The 20,904-nt window shown below is 35.4% G+C and overlaps 1 protein-coding gene across 3 annotated transcripts in view; it reads right to left on the bottom strand.

Moving 5' to 3' along the window:
* Positions 1-20,904, bottom strand: part of LOC129000129 (uncharacterized) — a 151,942-nt gene that overhangs the window by 90,557 nt on the left and 40,481 nt on the right. For 2 of the 3 annotated variants that reach the window (XM_054427044.1, XM_054427046.1), the window contains exon 2: positions 18,312-18,362. The gene's annotated coding sequence lies outside the window, so the exon portion shown is untranslated. Of the gene's footprint in view, positions 1-1,159; positions 1,174-18,311; positions 18,363-20,904 lie in introns of those variants that run through there. The other variant, XM_054427048.1, reaches the window with a different exon arrangement.

The raw sequence follows: 20,904 nt of genomic DNA, 5'->3' as shown, positions 1-20,904 counted from the left end.
ATTATAGCTTAAAGAATACAATTTTTGTGGTATAAACGGGCAAATCTCATAACACGATATTGAATGATGTAGTGTCTTTGGTGTTTAGAAAATTACGAAAATAAATAACCTTGTCCATTTATGTCGTGTTTGTTATCGTCTACGGTTATAGAAAAAAAACTTTTATGTATTTCGCGTGATATCTTATCTTACTAATATTATTAATTTGAGTGTTTAGATGTCATTTGTAGTATTGAGATGTATTGTATTTTAATTGAGATGCACGTAAAAACTACTAGACCAGTCGAACTAAAATTTAGTAGAAATAGAGTAAATATACCACATATTGGCCTGTTACTTTTAATTTAAAAACTCACCTAGAACTCTTCCCCACTGGCTTCCAAAATTTTAATTATATTTACGTCATATTCTAAAAAAATACAAAAAAGAAAATCTACATAAAGTCCACCCCGCGCAAAATGTGTCCAGGGATTTCAGTGTACTAAATTTAGGATATTTACACATTTGTGTACGAGAACCAAGGCTTTCCTTAACTGCTTACCAGTCTTATTTTGCTGATTCCTGCTATTTACGTGTGTTTCACACATTTAAAAGAGTTCATAAATACTGTAGTACGTGTTCAAGGCACAACTAGCCAAGAATTATTCGTCTGAACATTATCTATCATATTACTTGATTACCTATACGAACCACAATAGCAAAAACAATGGATTTAACTACGATTAACATGTTTTGTTATATTTAGAGATGACATAGGTGTAAAATCCGACTTATTTTATAGTTTCTCATGAGGGGGTTTACGCTGACTCTATGTATTCCTTTTTGCGATCATTTGTTAATTGTAGTAAATATTTCATATAAGGATCTCTAAAATGTGTAACGCAATTTCTTACAGCTGTACAATCTTTTATTCAACAATTAATAGCGTCAAAACCGAGCCTAATTATATTATTACCCTAATTATAATTGTTTTGCATGATGTGTTAAACAATAATCCTAAATTTTTAAACTCTTGTTTATTTGTAAGAATTGTAATGTCTCTAAAATGTGTTATGCATGTATGTAAGTATTCATGAACACATGTATTGGGCCACACATTCATTTACATTGTAATACACTGATTATTCAGTATGTTAGTGTTGTGTGATTGTGCGCCTACACCGCCTAAGCCCACATACTACGTTCCCGCCACATCTGCAGGCAGGCTGTTTTCGCGGGTAATTCCTCCTTACTGTGGAAGTGGCTGCCGTCTTTACACTCACTATCACTACTTATCACAGGTACACTGACACAGATCTAAACTACATGAGACTACACTACGGTACAGTCGGTTCAGAGCAACAAGTGTGCTTGGTGATGTGTCGCCGCCGGCCCGCCGCAGCGCCACAGTCGCTGTCGATAACGACAGACCCACCCCCTGCTAAGGGATCAGGGTTGTTTGTGATTGTACGTCCCCCTACTGATAACAGGCTTATCGGGTTTTAATACGAAAAATAATAATTCTGCCCTACTCTTGGTAAGTACTCTAATCTGAGTTGGGATGATAAGTGAAATGACCTGTTTGGTGTCTTAGGAACGAATTTAGCCAGGATTTAGTCAGGACCATTTATAAAAATCCCAAGAATCCTAGTGGACCAAATCTTGACCTGGCTACTGTATTTTTAGGATTGAACCAGCAAACCTTTGATTGATTAGATTTTTAGCAAAACCATAATTACTCAGTTACACAGCATATCCAAGGGCATCTGTCAAATTACTTTATACACTCCAAGTAGGTTATGTGGAAGGTGATTTCATAGCCAAATTTTATCTGAAATTCAAATTAACAAAAAAGAAAATGTCAAAGGACAAGGGCCTTGAGAAAAGATCATGGAGCAGTTAACAAAGAAACCAGGGAATGTAACTTCGTTGGTAAAGAATTGGAAGTCCTTCAAATCCTTGGAAAGAATACACCGATTATATGGATAACTGACAGAGTGAGGTAAAGAGTGTACCCTATACTCAAGAAGTTTCCTCGAGTCTGTGTGAATCCATCCATCATGTGTGTTTATGTTGGAAACTTGTAGAAACTGTTTTTCTCAATCCTGAGAAAGTCATCATTTAGCTTTATGACTAATCGAAACTAAACCTAGAAATATTATCAGACCAAAGAAACAACTGACTTTAACGAAGCAATACAAAGCTTCTCACTCCATTGTCAAGCACTATTTTTTACTTACTCTCCCTAGAATACACAGGGTGTCCCGGAACTCTCTGGAACATTTCATATAAAATTGTTCCAGGGGGAGACAAACACTTTCACAGTATAAACATGGTTCTCCAATGACTAGTTTTCCGTCCGTCAGTCTGTATATGGTTTTTTTTTTTATTATTTCATAACTCAAGATTTACTTATTTAAATAGAAACTTCAAATTTAGTATAATGGTGTACCTTAATAGGTAAAACTTTTTTATACATTTTCGATGCTGTAACTAAATAAATTTCAAAATTGCTGTCGTTTTAAGTTTGTTAAAGGAAAATTCCATGAAAACTACAGTTACTAAACTTGTGTAAGATAGGTAAAAAATTAACCCAACAGAATTCGAATCTAAACATCTAAATCAGATTAGCTGGGTAGCTGAGTGGTTATAGTGCTCGCCTTAGCAATCAAAAGGTTGTCGGTTTGATTTTGAGAAGAGTCAGTAGATTTTTTATGGTTCGAAACTGGACCCAGCTGTTTCTGATCATAGGGCTTTAATGATCCTGGCCAAGAAACAGCTGATCTTAGATAGCAACAAAGCTACACAGATCATCACACACTATTCTACACTCATCCTTCGATCATATTTGTGTTAAAATACTAGGTGGCGTCTCTAATTCTCCAATGAACAACGTAAATTTATTTAAAACACCAATGGTCGTACGCTCACTTGTGCACCTGACTCGCTAGACTCATTGCCTTACCTTACTCACCTGTTTTCTCTCCCTCTTCCATTACTCTTTTTTATTTCTTTCACCTCTTAATTGTCCATCTTCATGATTGTTGCCAACCAGGGGCACGTTTGACGGATAATAATTTTTCATCTTGTGGTAAAACTTGGACATATATTTATATCAGCGGAACTCCAACTAAGTGTTTTTTTTTTTCGAGAACGGTTTGAACTAAAAAATCTATTAAATTATGCATTTGGGTTGTTTGGGTGGGCATTAATTGTGCCAACTGACCTGAGTAAGGTAGTCGGGTATTCCTAAATGTGCACACTACTCCAGTGAGCCACCCGATACGTTCCTTTAAGCCAAGTGGCGGCCGTCTTTGACTGTATAATTGAGTAGGTTAGGTTAGGATAGGTTAGATTATGTTAGGATAGGTTAGGTTAGGATAGGTTAAGTTAGGATGTCACGTAAACAAGCACATTCGTTCTGCCGGCAACTCACCTCTACTTTTTGGCGGAATTAAGGAACATTTTTTTACCCTTTGAGGGCTTGGCGCAATTAAGGAACTCTTTGGTGCAATCAATGCACGACCGGGTTCTTTAACTGTTACACAGGTATAAATAAATAAAATCAAAACTTTGGAGGATAAAGAAAGACGATATTCTCACCCGAAAATTCCATTCACAATATGATCCAAAGGTTGACAAGATCTGAGTTATGTACTTAATTTACTTTGGAACAGATGTGTATTGTTTTATTTCATAGTCTGCGCTGAACCATAAAACATCCAGTGGACTCTAGGCTTCAGACAAGTTCTTAAAGATACGTATTAGCATATGTAATCTGTGGTATTAGCTTAAACATTAGTTTAAACGTAGGCGGCTCTATTAATAAATTCATCCTATGATCAGATGACAAATTTAAAGAATATTCCTGTCCGTTGACGTAAATGCGTTAATGTGTTCTTTTTATTTTTCACTGGTGATGGCGGTATATGCCAGATAGAATTTATTTGACCCTTTGAGGACTGCATTTTTGGTGCAGTTAAGGGGCTACCCCGCAATATACATCTGCTTTTCAGAATATTAGCGGATGTACTAGGAGAGCATCATATAAACAGTCAGGTATTAAGAAACTTAAGACCATTTCTTTTTCTAAATTACTATCTCATGCGTAGTTGTAACGTCGTCTAGCAGTATTCTAGCAACGTCGTCAACAACAGACGTATTGAATATACATACGTGCTCTCAGAAGAATGTATTTTTATCAGGATTGATTGCAATAAGGCGATAGTCACATTGTAATGTGTGCGAGTGTGATTTGAATGATTTTGACAATATATCCACTTTCAGTAAAGAGTTTTTCAAATTTTATATTGATAAGAGGGTGAAAAGTACATTTGCATGACCTAGGTACTTTAAACTCCAACAAATCGGATTTTTGTGTGTTCTAAGGTATAACTCAACTAAGACTGCTATAAGAAACTTTTTAACATATTAACTATGGTATTTATCACTGGAAAAAACTACTAATTCTATCAAACCCTATCCTAAATAGAAACTGTTATCATTAACATTTATTATGTAGAAACAACGTATCAAATACAACTCTACAGTTTAGTAGACTTCATGCTTTTTGTATTTCAAAGATGAAGAAATGAAGACATTAAAATTCTCCTTTCCACCCCACCCCACCTTCAACCCAACCCTATTCCAACAATGATGAGGTGATATTTGGTCTCATACGTGCGTTGCCTACTGAAACTGGTGAGCTTTAAAAGTCACAAGTTCTATACTTTATGACTTTGGATTTGAAGACGATTCTTTGTACTTCGTATGCATTCTACATTGGAGCGTATAAAACAATAACTTGTAGAATTGTTGGTGTGATGTATACAGTATACAAGTTCAAGGGTGTTTCATTTGAAGGCTGAAAGTATCGGGATTAATCTAAATTAAATTTAGAATTAAATATTCATCGAAATAAATACAAAAAAGTTAGATTAATGTCTTCCCACTCCATTCTATATTCCTTCATTCATGTTTTAGGTTAAGAAAGCCTGTGGAAACGATTTTACGAAGGAACAGAAGATAATTGTAGATAAGAAGTTGAAATAGTGATTTGTGTATTAAGACAACATTTTTTTATACCATAATTAACTTATAATAACACACAGATTAACTTTTTAGATGGATATAAAATGTATAAAATGCATTTAAGTTATGTTTTTTTTTAAGGTTTTGCTATTTGCTTACCGGTTTTTAACTAACGTACTGGATCCACGGCTGTGATTGGTGTAGAAACATCAATCAGCTGATTTAGCGAGCGGGAATGGACCATTCCCACTCTAGAGCGGTGATGAGCTATTTTGCGTACTATTTACAGGTATGGTAATGTGATCATTTTCATGTAGTGATGGGAAAGATAGCTTTGTAGCTGAGTGGGTAAAGTGCCCACATAATTATCAGGAATATGCTGATTCGAACGTGCGAAAGGTTAGGAGGATTTTGATATCTCAAAAATAAACCTAGTTTCCTTTACTACAGTATACTCCCTCTTATTTGATCAATAGTATATTTCGTACCTAGGGCCGAAAATGAGGTTTTGCCGGCTCGGTTTTTGATAGTCTTTAAGTTCCAGACGAAGTCGAGAACTTAAAAACGATCGAAAGCTGCAAAACCATTTGGATCCGTGGTACGAACGCTATTTTTCACCCTACTCTTTTTACCCCTATTTTCACCCCTAGTACCACTATTCACCACAATAATAATGCACACTGATAGTCAACACAACTACAACTTTTAGGTTATGTGAAGAATTAATAATTTGAGGAATCGGCAAAAATAATAATAAATAGTTGCTAGGCAGCGGTGACAATAAAAACAATTTTATTGCAATGCTATGGATACAGATTGTGTATTTAATATGCATTAAAGTTTTAAGAAAGTAAGTGGTCAGCTGATTTTGCGGCCCTAGGGATATAAAAACCTGTTCGGTCCCCAAATGACGATGACAACTGGCATGGCCGGTAAAACGTAACGTTCAACCACCAATCAACGTATACAGCTAAAACGTACAGCTAAAAAATCATAGTGTGGTGAAAGATTTATTATATTATGGTCCTTTTAACGCTAAACAAAATGGTTTAAGTACGAATTCTGTAAAACTTATCGTTCAAAAATTATTGTAGCTCTTGTGGTATATCTACTCCCACCACTTGTCCATGATAAGGGTTGTTGACATATCAATGGATAAAGAATGTGACTGATTGTTTATACAGTTTTCCAATTACAGACTTACAGATAAATTCGAACTTTCACTACATTGTAGATTCTCTAATATCCAACCCTCCTGCGTGCTAATCTGTTAAAAGTTTTGACCTTAGCAGTTAACAGCAGTCGTAAAACACAGTGAGGCTCTTTATAGCTCGACTTCTGAAATGAGAGTGTACCAAGTACCACATAAACACAAGCCATATATCACTTAAACGTTGGCTGGTTAATTGCAAAGATGGTCCGACAGGGTTTCTCTCATATTAAAATTACATTCTTGTCTTATGTGTTATAGATTATACCTAGGTTAAATTATGGTTATACACACAAGCTTCTCTTTGTTTTATTTTTTACTGTCGGGGGTTTGCTTTCAAAGATCCAGTGATGCCACGAATAATAGAACAGACACAGTATGTATCATAAACGTAAACAAATGATGTTGCTGTCCTGAAAGTAAACATTTCTTTAAATGTGACTGTCTAAACCGTAATGCTAATGTTATTAGTGTAGGGTTCGCGTCAGCTACGTCATTTCTTTATGTTTATGATCTACACCGGTGAGTGATGCTGACCAACTTTCTGTAATAAGAGTTTAAATGTGATTTTAATTAAACAGCTGATACTTCGTTTTAAATGTTTAACCCAGAAATTGCATACAAGATGAAAAAGTTCATGAAAATGTATTTCAGGCTACATTTAATTATTATTGTAACCAGATCAAGTTAGGTAAATCACTATTTTGTAGATCTATGATAACAAATGATTTATTGTAAGATGTTAGTTTTATTCACCTAATAACTGTCTGAAACTATCATAATGCTTTAAAGGTAAAATTGGATTGCATCATTCGTTTTGCCTTGCAAAAAAGTTCCGAACCCTATTGAAATGCACATGCGCACGGGTCCATCGTATCTCAATATGTTTTTAAGATTTGTAGCATATAGAAATTAGAGAAGCAAAATTTCGACTCAGGATATAATGGTCAGTGGATCATGTTGGGTTTATAAGACATGATTTAGTTGTCAGACCAAGCCTTGGGTTGGTGATAGGTGAGGTGGGGGTGGTACAATGACGTCACCATTCCTCCCACTCAATATAACCACCCCTACTTGTTGATCCTTGTTCGGAAATCGCGATTTACCTCGTGTTTGTATTCATATGTAGTTTGATATTAATCCAAATCGGTTTGCAAGGATTTTAATACTGGTGCGATTAGATGTGGGTTTGCAGATTAGTTTTTAATGTCATCCAGATGGACTTAGATTGTTTTACATGAATTGGATTTTAATGCTGATGTAAAATTGTGTTTAGGACTGTGACATTTCTGGACACGGTTTTGAGAATGAGTTTTTGTTGTATGGTGACAACATGGATGACTAAATACATGTGACGTAGCATTTTGTAAAAACATAATGGCCAAATAAAATCTTTGAATCTTCGAATCTTCGAATATGCGTGATTAAACTTCAAACAAACATTCACATTTATAATATTAGTAAGTTTACAATGACAACCGGCCGGCCACACACCAACGCCATACAGTCACATAACTTTTATATATAACTTTCATCAACACCTTTGACGAAGCATGACAGGAATCACGTAAGAAAGACACCAACACGGAACTTCTTAATAAAATGAACAGCAAGAATTAAGGTTAAACATAACTAACTAATATTTTGTAAACCCCGAGAACAACAACAAACAGGAATTTGAGTATATATTGTGATCTCGAACACATATTGATTTAGGAGAATTATTGTGAACGTACATTCCACAATGCAGACTAAAGCAAACGAAGAAAGACTGGCTGCAAAATGTTATCATCCTGTGCAGAATTGGTAGCTTTTAAAGCCCTCAGTTTTACTATTTGTCTCACGTGCAGGTCCAAATACCACCTCATCATCTTGAGGTGGTGAAAAGGGGGGGGGGGCAAGGAAGATGAAATTCCAAGCTTTTATTTCCTTAACCTCGAACCCAGCTTGACATTTTTGAGTCTGAAGGAGTTTTCACTACATTTCATATACAGGATTTTATTGTAGGCCTACATTGTGTTTAAAATATGTAGATCCTAAACCATTTGGATGTAGCGTGCATGTAGCCTTTTAACAGGGGGCGAGTCTATAATTTATAGAACGCCCTTAAAAGCTGCTAAAGCAACTATGTTACCTGTGGATGTAGAGTTTCATGGTCACGCCACCGCCGCGCCGTATTATACAAGGCGTCCCATGAGTACACAGCTGGAGTTTAGAAAATGTTTTTATGAGTCTAAATAAAACCAAAATCAAGAATAACATTTTTTTAATTCATTGTTAGAAAGATATTTGCCATTTTGATTTAGTTTTTGAAATTCACATGGCATTCCTTAGTACATAAAAATTTTGCAACAAGATGAATCAAACTAAAGAAAAACGAACGATTCTAAGAGAAATAATTACAAGAAATGTCAATTTGATGAAAATTTGTACGTGTAAAGTTATTTTATTGATTTAATAACCTTTTTGAAAATATGTTTACGGGATTTTAATTAATGTTAAACTTCAATCATTAAATGTACCAGAGGTTTTTTAATGTGGCGTTTGTTATAATTCATATAAAATGGGATGAACTTAAACCTATTTTGTCAAGGTAATAAGTAATTTCTTACGTTCACCTCTAAATAAATAAGGCCTAATAATAATATTTCAACTTCAAATTAATAACGATATTTTTAAGTAACACAAGTTCCATATCCAATGGTTTCATTAACAGTAGTCACCCACACTACCGACTGAATATCGCAAATTGTACTACGCTAAGTTCAATTTATTTTAGTTCACACAATGACCGCTTCAGCGCTACTGTACAGTAAAATAGTTGTTACCACCACCCGCCGATATGAGCGCTGCTATCGCGTTATTTCCCACTATTGCTACCATTCCTCGCCACTGTCGGGACTGTACATAATCAATAATCAGCTGTTTTAGCACAACAATGAGTTATAAGCTGACAGTGAGCCCTTAGGACCTGGGCAAACGTCATTGATTTGATCTTCAAGGCTTAGTCGTCGTCAACCCGTCCTCAATATTTGCTCCATGCTTTCCGACGAATTAAAGGGTTTTATATGCAGTTAAAAATGAAGAAGAATAAAATGCACCGAGGCTTTTATGTACTGTCCATTAGTGTTTAGTCGTCATGAATATATTTATAATATTTAGTTTAAATGTTAGACCGGAAAAATTCAAACCGGTTTTGTACACGATTACAGCTTTAGGTTATGTCCACGGTTATGTATACAACTTATCTTACTAATAAATTGCACTCAGATATTTATACAGGGTGTCTCGTAAAGAAAACAGGCAAACTTCGGTAAATAGTTTTATGCGTCAAAATACGACGAAAAACAATGGTCTACTTTTGAATGTCCCATTAAAAATACTATTTGGGTTAAAAATGGCGGCTATTTCAATTTTTATAAACGAAAGTTAAAATATAATCGCTGATTTTATGATAAATGTCAAAACACGTACATTTAGGATTTAATGTTTCCTATCAAACAATACCAAGTTCAAAAAGATCGAATCACAAATAGCTGAAATATTAGGATTTATAGTTGTTCAATGTTCTTTGAACCCAGTGACAAGACCTGTATTATACGAAATGCGCATCGAGTGTTAATCGAGTGTTAACTACAAGACCTTCAGGCAAAATAGGTAAATAATTACTTTATAGTTGTTGTAAAATTAGAGAAATAAGGCCAAGGCAGTCAAGTTACACTTATTTTGCCTAATTTCATAACACAAGATCTGGTTAGATCAATGTCTTACAGATATTTAATAATTCTTCAATTTATGTGTTACTCTCCTTATTGTAAATTACACGACCGTTTGGAATTAAATTGATAATATTGCGTTCAACTTGGCCTTTTTAAGTTTCTTTTCGTGATCAGGCTACTTGGGATGGCGTGACCTTTAAGTAGCACGCATTATGAATCGTTGCTTTAAATAACCCCTTTAAACAATCTCTTAAACAACAGCAAAGCAACGATCAAATCATAAGTGTCACCTCGAAATTAAAATAACCTTTCTAAAATTAGTTTTCAAACGTTTTCTTCTTTTTTGCAATCTTAAAAATTAAACTGCCAAGGCTAGGAGGCGGTAAGGGCTAAAGACAACGACCTTGGTATTTACCATTTACCCCCTGCGCTATAAGACAATTCAATGATAAAAATCAGAGTAGGACTAGTGAAAAATGTATATTGCAGAGAAAATCCTTATTGCATTAAGTAGCCTATATAAGATTTTTTATTTTAAATTAAAAGTTCATTTATGTACCTTGAAAAGCCTGTTCTCTATTAGGTAGTATCGTAACAAAAATGCAATCACTAATCAAACTACTGGACCTTTGAAATAATACAAGGTTGCTAATCTTCCCTGTGGTTGATCTCTCAAACTAAAATATAAAACATCCACATCCTATTATCACTGTCCAGTTTATTTATACTAAACGTACATCTTTTGCAAAAAATTGACAGTAAAATGCCTGAATACATTAATTTATAGGATCGTAATAGAGGCGCGTAGGCACGTCACCCGTGCTGCTAAAGCGCCTTCATCGCATACGACGCAAAACAGGCACTGTATCCATAATGCGTTCTTTTCTCTGCAGGCGTTGAATTCAAAAACCGGGTTCGCTATAAATAAATTAACATTACAAATAGTGTTTGGGAGATACTAATGAAATACACAACCCTGATAATATCACATTGTATTCATATTATTGTAATCATATAATAATCGTAAATGTTTGGCCTCAAGAACGCTTTGAAGCGCAAAAGTGAAATTTATCCTATAGAGAATTTTGAGCGTGGGAGTGGGTATTTATGATTTTAATGTATTTTATTTTATATTATTAATTATATGGATGCCCTATGAGAAGTTTTTGTTAGAAGTGTATTATCATATTTTAAACATGCTAGTAATGTTTTACTTGATATTTACAGTGAGTACAATTAAGTTTTGTATTTTTTAGCGAATTTCCCATTTAAGGGTACTGTAGCTGTTACGGTGTAGATGGCACGGTAAGACCTAGACCCGGGACAGATTTTTTTCATTTCGAATTTCCCTGATGCTCAAAACACTACTCGTTTAAATTTTTATGTACCATATGTTTTCCGATTTAGATAACAATTTGCAGGAATGGGATAAACGACTTTATTTGGCTTGCGAACCAGGAAAATCGGGCAATGGGAACAAAGTGCTATGGGTTTTAAAAGAATGTTTTTCTTTTAATTTTTACCCTCAAAATATGAAAGTTGTCTAACGACTACGCGTTTCGAAGCAGTATACTGCCTATACTGTGTGAATACTGCTTCGAAACGCGTAGTCGTTAGACATCAATTTGGATTACTCTTGCAGATCCAGGTAACATTATACCTTTTATAAAGAAATTTGCTATATACAGTCTCGTGGCTTAGCCACACACTGTTCATTTAAAATACCTATGCAAATGGTATTCTATTCAATGTATTTATAACATTACGAGTCCTTGGCTAGCCAACTTGGATGATTTCAAACAGCCGCTGAAGGGTTATTTATTGTCCAAAAATATTTTTTCAGACACCAACGTGATCATAATTTAAATATCTAGTATACGGTGCGATTGGAAATGTTCATTGTAGTTTTAATTGTTCTCGTCCACGGAAGCTAGCGGTCCAAGCAAGAGAGTCTGGGATTTGGCCGCTATAAGAGCAATGTTAATTTAATTAATTTCAAAAAGCTGCTGAAGAGTTATTAACCATCTCGAAATATTTTTTTAACCACCAGAGTGATTGTAATTTTAAATATCTAGGCTTATGCTGTGAGATTATAAATTTTCTTTGCAGTTGTTTTAATTGCTTAACGTGTTAACGTCTAGGCTCCAAGGACTCTTAAGGAGGAACAACTGATGTAATGTATTTCTTTATGAATATATTTTGAGCTATTTTTGAAAAATGTAAATATTTCATCATATATTTTTAACATCTCCAATGTCTGTTTGTTTGTTTGTCCTTTATGGACTCCGAAACCGCTCCACATTTTGTAATGCAACTTTCAGGCATTATTAAGCATTATTCAAGGATGGTTTGTGTGAAGTTTGGTGCAGATCCGTCAAAAGGGCTTAGCCCCAGTGGCTCTGGAGTTTCCCATGTTAACCTTATGAGTACTCATATTTAAATGGAATTAAAGAATCTTAACAGCTGGTTCAACCAAACAATTCTGTGATGTTTAATAGCATTAAAAAGTTAATAGGTTTACCAACAGGGTGCAGCACTATATTTTCTTTATTATTTATGACAACAGTTAATTTGCAACCAAAAGGTGAGTGAGGGTAGCGAACGAACTTCAACCAGGACGTGCTTGAGCCATGCGAACGAACTCATCTTGAAAATGAACGAGCATTGCATGACATAAAACCACATTAGGACAGGACGACGTCTGTCGGGCCAGCTAGTTTGATATAAAAACACAGGGGTTCCTCCCTTGCAGCAGCATACCTAAGTACTTATTAAATCTAATGTTATTTAGTAGGGAATAAAACTTTTTTTAGAAATACTTGGGGGGAAAATCCAATAAGGCAAATTGAAATTAGTTTAGTCTGAAAGTTTGCCGCAGCGGAAGTATTTGTCTTTATAGATGAGTGAACGAAGTGAACGAATCTATGTATCGTGTATAGCGGAGTCGGAGAAAAGTTGTCCGCTTGTCTGTCTGTCTATCTGTGTGTGTGTGTTCGCACCAAAAACTCAAGAACCGTTGCACTTATAGCGTTCAAATTTTGCACAAATAATTATGACACCAGTGGGAAGACCTCATTAAAATTCTAGACGATTCCGTTCAGTAGTAATTATAAAAACCTTAAAAACATTTTTAAATTTGTCCCATAAGAATAACATTAGGAGCTACCTTCTTCTTCTTTTTATTTGTTTACGTTTTGCGACCAACAATTTTGTTGTCTACTTAAGACAGAGAGAACGACTTTTACTCTAAGCTATTTCATTCATGGAGTAAACAGTTTGGGGTCTATGGATATATATCATTATAATTTCACAGGTTTCAGAATAATGTTGTTTTAAGTTAATTAAATTTCACAACTTTCTGAATAATAAATTGAACTTTACAATATTAATCGGCAGTTATATACCGTTTATATTCAGTATTAAAATTCAACTTTAGCCAAAGATGTTAGTAATACTAAAATGCTATGCGAAGGGGGGGGGGGGCAGGTCCACGACGTAGAGAGTGGTAAAGGAAGCGGAAATGTGAGCAGTGCGGAGTGTGGAAATCCTTTGTGACTGTTAAATTAATATATCTGTAATACTTAAATGCTATGGAAAGAGAGGGAAACAGGTCTACGATGTAGGAAGTGGTGAAGGAAGTAGTCAAGGCGAGCAGTCCAGAGTGTGGGAACCCTTTGTGACAGTTAGATTAATGTATCTGCAATAATAAAATGCTAAAGGAAGGGAGGGAAACAGGTCCACGACGTAGGAAGTGGTGAAGGAAGTAGTCAAGGCGAGCAGTCCGGAGTGTGGGAACCCTTTGTGACAATTAGATTAATGTACCTGCAATACTAAAATGCTAAAGGAAGGGAGGGAAACAGGTCCACGACGTAAGAAGTGGTGAAGGAAGTAGTCAAGGTGAGCAGTCCGGAGTGTAGGAACCCGTTGTGACAGTTAGATTAATGGATCTGCAATAAAAAAAATGCTAAAGGAAGGGAGGGAAACAGGTCCACGACGTAGGAAGTGGTGAAGGAAGTAGTCAAGGCGAGCAGTCCGGAGTGTGGGGACCTTTTGTGACAGTTAGGTTAATGTACCTGCAATACTAAAATGCCATAGGAAGGGAGGGAAACATGTCCACGACGTAGGAAGTGGTGATTGAAGTAGTCAAGGCGAGCAGTCCGGAGTGCGGGGACCCTTTGTGACAGTTAGGATAATGTACCTGCAATACTAAAATGCCATAGGAAGGGAGGGAAACATGTCCACGACGTAGGAAGTGGTGATGGAAGTAGTCAAGCGAGCAGTCCGGAGTGTGGGGACCCTTTGTGACAGTTAGGTTAATGTACCTGCAATACTAAAATGCCATAGGAAGGGAGGGAAACATGTCCACGACGTAGGAAGTGGTGATGGAAGTAGTCAAGGCGAGCAGTCCGGAGTGTGGGGACCCTTTGTGACAGTTAGGTTAATGTACCTGCAATACTAAAATGCCATAGGAAGGGAGGGAAACATGTCCACGACGTAGGAAGTGGTGATGGAAGTAGTCAAGGCGAGCGGTCCGGAGTGTGGGGACCCTTTGTGACGATTAGGTTAATGTACCTGCAATACTAAAATGTCATAGGAAGGGAGGGAAACATGTCCACGACGTAGGAAGTGGTGATGGAAGTAGTCAAGGCGAGCAGTCCGGAGTGTGGGGACCCTTTGTGACAGTTAGGTTAATGTACCTGCAATACTAAAATGCCATAGGAAGGGAGGGAAACATGTCCATGACGTAGGAAGTGGTGATGGAAGTAGTCAAGGCGAGCAGTCCGGAGTGTGGGAACTTTTTGTGACAGTTAGGTTAATGTACCTGCAATACTAAAATGCCATAGGAAGGGAGGGAAACATGTCCACGACGTAGGAAGTGGTGATGGAAGTAGTCAAGGCGAGCGGTCCGGAGTGTGGGGACCCTTTGTGACGATTAGGTTAATGTACCTGCAATACTAAAATGTCATAGGAAGGGAGGGAAACATGTCCACGACGTAGGAAGTGGTGATGGAAGTAGTCAAGGCGAGCAGTCCGGAGTGTGGGGACCCTTTGTGACAGTTAGGTTAATGTACCTGCAATACTAAAATGCCATAGGAAGGGAGGGAAACATGTCCATGACGTAGGAAGTGGCGATGGAAGTAGTCAAGGCGAGCAGTCCGGAGTGTGGGGACCCTTTGTGACAGTTAGGTTAATGTACCTGCAATACTAAAATGCTATGGGAAGGGAGGGAAACATGTCCACGACGTAGGAAGTGGTGATGGAAGTAGTCAAGGCGAGCAGTCCGGAGTGTGGGGACCCTTTGTGACAGTTAGGTTAATGTACCTGCAATACTAAAATGCCATAGGAAGGGAGGGAAACATGTCCACGACGTAGGAAGTGGTGATGGAAGTAGTTGAGGCGAGCAGTCCGGAGTTTGGGGACCCTTCATTAGTTAGATAAACATATATTGGATTTTTAATTATTTTTAGATGATATAATTACGATATTGTTGTTTTAAATCATCATTGAAAGCCATACGATATTTTTTAGGAGATTCCTTACATCGTGCTTTGGCAATTAGGTTAAGTTAGATTAGTTTAGTTTGGCTTAGTTTTGTTTATGATAGGCCTGATAACAAATATGGAAATAGGCTTCATTTAATCAAAAGACATGTTATACAGGAACGATGGATTTACCTCCTATCGATAACTGTTGGAAATCCATTACGTATATTACCATTAACAATGACTTATTAATGGTTAATTAATGGATGAGAAGTTAGGATTGTTGTTGACTTAGATTTGGTTGATTTGCTCATACAAATAACATTGTGTCCACCAGTGACACCGGTAAGTAGGCTAGGTGTGAGTGGACTCTTTCATTACTGCGCTCATGTTCACTCATCCCGTTACGCGCAGAATAAGCGTACTACTAGTTATTTATAATACCAATGTCCTTTTAGATGTTTTAGTTTAGGTATATTATCACACTATTAAGCCTGCTAAAATAGATCTGACTTGATTTTCATTATTTATACAATTGGTTCTCTTTTTATTTACAAACCGCACGACACAAATATATGGAAACACAATGCAAGCAATTGTTAATTATTTCATTTCGGCTCCTCTAAGGGTGCAACAAACAACGTAAGAAGGTCTTAATTAGAAACATCAAGAAACTCCGCATTGTTACTTTTCTTTGTTTTAAGTAGTTTCTCGATTCAGGTCTTTCCTTGTCTAGCAAGAACAGACTATTGTGACAATTTTAACTATGTAACAAAATTAGTTGTTGGTATGCAAAATTAGTATCTAACGTAGTTTTCAGCGGTACTTACGGATTATAATCTAACAACTATAACCTATCCTAACCTAACCTAACCACTATAGGTTACGTTAGGTTAGGTTAGGAAGATTTTGTTATTTAAACTAATTAAAATCTTATTTGGAAGTCGATTTATCGGTGTGGTCGGTATAATACGTAAGTGCCTTTTCGATTATGTAACACATTTTAATAACTGAAGTCTATTCAATGTTTGAAGTATATTTAGTTTATACTAGTGGTCGTCCTGTGGTCGAAACTCGACCAAAAATAATTAATGTACAGACTTCTCTATTTTCTCCCCACACTGTAAATAAAACATGTGATTGGAATTTCTTCCATTTGTTTTGATTTTCTGTTTACTGTACATTTTGTTGTTATTTCGTCACCATCATGGCAACCCATATGGTCCATGTTAATTTTTTGAAGTTTTCAAATTCATTTTTTGTTCTTATTTGTTAGCCTATTTTAATTTTTAAAAGCATTCTGCACATCTACAGGAAAATATCTTTCCAACAGTATGCGTAGATTTTCCCTGCGATGCACACGAGCTGAGAAAAAAGGTTTTAAAGAAACTCTGACAAACAAAGGTTTAAGCATGTAATAAAACTTAATAAGAAAGCGTATATCATATAAAGCCGATTTATTTAATTAGTTGTAATAGGTACATTAGTAAGTAGTTTCTTATTTTAGGTATTTCCTTGACTCCTAAGCCTAGGCAATTCACTATGGGTTGACTGTTGTGTGCCTTCATGAAAGATGTATATAAAACACGCCATACGATTAAGGTAATGGTTATATCAATTCTATATGACAAAAGAGCTAAACACAGATACATTATCATAGCCTACGAAGTCTTTAGTTCTGTTTCTATGTACAGATATATAGTTCCGTAGCATTGGCTCCAAATAGCATTCCATGTGATAATAAATCATTGGTGAATGATGTGATTTGAACCCGTGTACCCGAATCCCCTTAGCACTGTTCTTACTATCTAACAATAGAAAACATGCTATACTTTTCGTGAGAAATTTTTCATAAACAAGCAGTCAAAAAAATTATTTTTCACTTCCATGGTGATTTAGTACTGCTTTTAGCACTCGCTGAGTAACAAATAAGGGTAGATTGATTCAGCTTCTTGTGGGATTTGATACTAAGCCGTACGAGACATATTGGGCAGCGACGTTTGATATTTGGAAATCATTTTTTACAGCAAATGTAAGTGATAAATACCCCCGCCACAGCAAACCTGCAGACTAAGTGAATTTCCATTTACCTGGCTGGATTTCTACTAAAATATTTCCTACAAATTGTCAGATTTATTTCCTATATATAAAACACATTAATTTTAGTGAGTACTTAGGTTTGCTGCTACAGGAAAAATATTGAGGTGTGTTTTTTATTGCAATGTTGATAGCTTAGTAGGAAATAAACAAAATTTCCAAACTTGGTTAAAATATATCAATAAACAAGGAAACAACAACAGTTTATTTATTCTCCATAAGAATAACATGGAGATTTGAAATATCAATTTTTTTTAAATTATCTCCGTAACCGTTGGGAATACAACAACGCTTTAATATACAAAATTTTTTTTTAGCTTTACAAAATGGTTTGGAGAGAAGTAATGAAATGTTGTGTTTCTATAAAAAATTTCATCAAAAACGGATAATTTTTGCTCGAGTTATCGCGCTAACGGACACACATAGATATAAATATATGAACTTGAACGGATGGTGTTTTTGGCCTCTGGGGACATCAAAACGAAAAAGTAAATCGGTCCAGGGTCTAGGTCTTACCATAAGACCTACGGTAATAGCTTATTATTCCCTATATAGGAAATTCGCTGAAAATAGATTATAGGCCTACAAAAATAATATATCACACATTTTTTATGAATTATTATTTTTATAAATATTATTGAGTATCCCTAACGTAATAATAAGAAAGGACGGTGGGTTTTGGCTGCTTAAGAAAAACAAGAAAAGCAATTCTGTAAAAGGTTTCCATGATAAAGACTATAACTACAACGTAAATGGAAAAGTTGATATAAAAAATGTATAGTTAAAACTTACCTATTTCAACTGAAAATACAAAATGAGGAAGACATCTTCGTGATCGGATACCTGTAAAAATTGAGTTTCGTTAATTTGATACATCGACATTTTGGATAAAGGTAATCAATGATAATCTTAGGAGTTTTTCGTTGTTATTTTGAAATTTTAATGCTTAATAGTGAGGTTTCTCATAAAAACCGATAACCTTACTGGGAATTTTTCACATAAACGGTTCGCACAAGTTTGATTACGATTATTTATTGTGTAGTGGTCCTTTAAATTCAAAAAAAAATTTACAACCCCCATTGCTGTAAAAATTACTGTTTGAAAGTTAGGTATCGAAACTTTTACCCTAGAAATACCATAGTACACGATAGGTTACTCCAACCGCTTACCCATGTTAGGTGTATATGACAAGCTAATGGGAGAAATATGAGTCAGATTGTTGATAATGATTTTTTTTACACATAACACAAATATCTGATTGGAACACATGGTGTATTGATGGAAATTCAAGATTTATTTTCCTTCCTATGTTTTCCATATTATTTTCATATTAAGTCATGGGAACACCATAAATGCTATAATAGTCCACAATAAGCTGTCATTTTGGGTTTGCAATAATAATAAGTTTGCGATGAAAAATATGGCGCCATTTCAAAGCAGAAAAAGCTGATCGTTCAGTTTAACTAGGTTTGTTTTCTATACAAAACATATTAAAACTTAAACATTGCAAAGGAATTTCTACTTGACGGTAGTGCGTTAAGAGTTAACACTTTTTTTCTAAAATCAGTGGCAAGACAGTACCCATTTACTTTCCAACCACTGATTGATTTGTATATACTTTATACAACATGCAGTGGCACGAATTAAAAGTTTAAGATTCTCAATTTTGTAGCTTGTTTCATCCTACCTACTATTAAAAGTCATCAGTGTTGATAAGCTAACTCGCAACGTATACAAAACTAATTAAAAGTACACATGCCAACAAAACAAAACCTACATCGATGAACAAAACCAATCAGCTATGTAATTGATCTATATAAATTGGAGAAAATTGAGGAAAACTCCGGGGTCAACATGGGGTCATGTTAAGGTTATGGGGAGCACGCACTCGAGAGTGAAAGGGTGGTTAAGGGGGTGGGGGGGGGGGGATTCGGAGAGAATGTAACACGCACCCTGTCAATTGTCATATGTCCTTGTATAGGTTAAAAATTAATTAGCTTTTTACATATTTGATTAGCTGTTAAAAGTTATTTGCTTCTAATCTCTTCAGTTGGATATAATTACAATTTAACTTTGCTTTTTACGTTTTTTATTAAATCCAAAATAAGTTTGCTCATAGGTTTATATGTTAATCCGTTAAAGCTACGTAGCAATCATGGTGTCAGTCAAAGAAAAAATCTGACATTTTAAGGGGAACAAATACAACATTGTCAGGTTAAGGGAATGGTTACCGTGTCCTCGAAGAGTGGTTAAGGGAACATTATTCTCAGGTTAAATTTAAGAAAAGGTCCATGTGGCCCTAACTTTGCCTGGGTGAATAAAGATTTTTTTATTTAATTTTTTCATTTCAATTCAAATACTCCTTAAACCAATAATATACTTTTCTAAGCCCTTTCGTCCAGCAAGTTGTTAATCTATCTATCTATACTTATTTAATACGCAAGCAGGTTTTTTGTGACAATTACTCCTCCGAAACTACTGAACCGATTGACATGTTTTTGGTGTCATTGGAAAGAGCGTAACGTGAAGTTGTGCAGGAAACTTTCTTTTTCGGTAAATAATTAGAGAGTGAGGCCCTGGAGGCCCTTTAAAGTTTTGTATTTCTCCATAAGATTAACATGGGAAACAAACATTGTTTTGAAACTCCAGCTGTCGTCAGAAATTTATATGTTAATAATTGGTCTCCATGGAAGCATGAGAAAATTCACAATGTTTACATTTAAATGTAAACAACCAGAACTGTCAAATGTCTATTTCACAATTTTAGACAGCTGATCCAAAAAAATAAAACAACTATGTGGTAGGTTTATTTAATCTTAAACTTGATGATTGATTATTTATTATAAATCTATTTCAATGATTATGAAACAGATTTTTCCCGTTGCGAAGCAAAAATTAAGTGTGACTGTGAGAAGAAGAACATATGTTAATTGTAAACAGTCAATGTGTAAATTATATACAGGGTGAATAAAAAGTCAAGACCCCCCCCCCTCTAATATTTTTCCAAGTTTTATACAGAGATATCCTTTTGGAGGTCGTGCAATCTTAGCAAGAAGTTTCATTTTATGATTTTGAAAATTTTGAGTGTCCAATTGTGTTGGATATATTTTGGGGAAAAGGGGGGATTTGGGGAGCCACTCAAATATTTTAAATGTAAACCCCCTTCAAGTGACACCTCATTTTGAAGTGTTTACAAAAACTTAAAGAATGGTGAAAACTAGAGGTCGCTATCTCTTCTCTATCCAAAATGATAGCCCGTCAAATGTTGTGGAAAATCAATGGTAAAATTGGTTCGTAATTGTAATATTGGCTACCATTTTGGATAGAGAAGAGATAGCAAAAACGCCATCCATTATGTTATAATGTTATGTTATATTAAAAATGT

Source organism: Macrosteles quadrilineatus, unplaced genomic scaffold (genome assembly GCF_028750875.1).
Source record: "Macrosteles quadrilineatus isolate MER2022 unplaced genomic scaffold, UCM_ALF_1.0 Scaffold_8__2_contigs__length_117827958, whole genome shotgun sequence".
In the NCBI taxonomy this organism is placed as follows: Eukaryota; Metazoa; Arthropoda; class Insecta; order Hemiptera; family Cicadellidae; genus Macrosteles; species Macrosteles quadrilineatus.
This window is presented reverse-complemented; position numbering and strand designations above follow the sequence as displayed.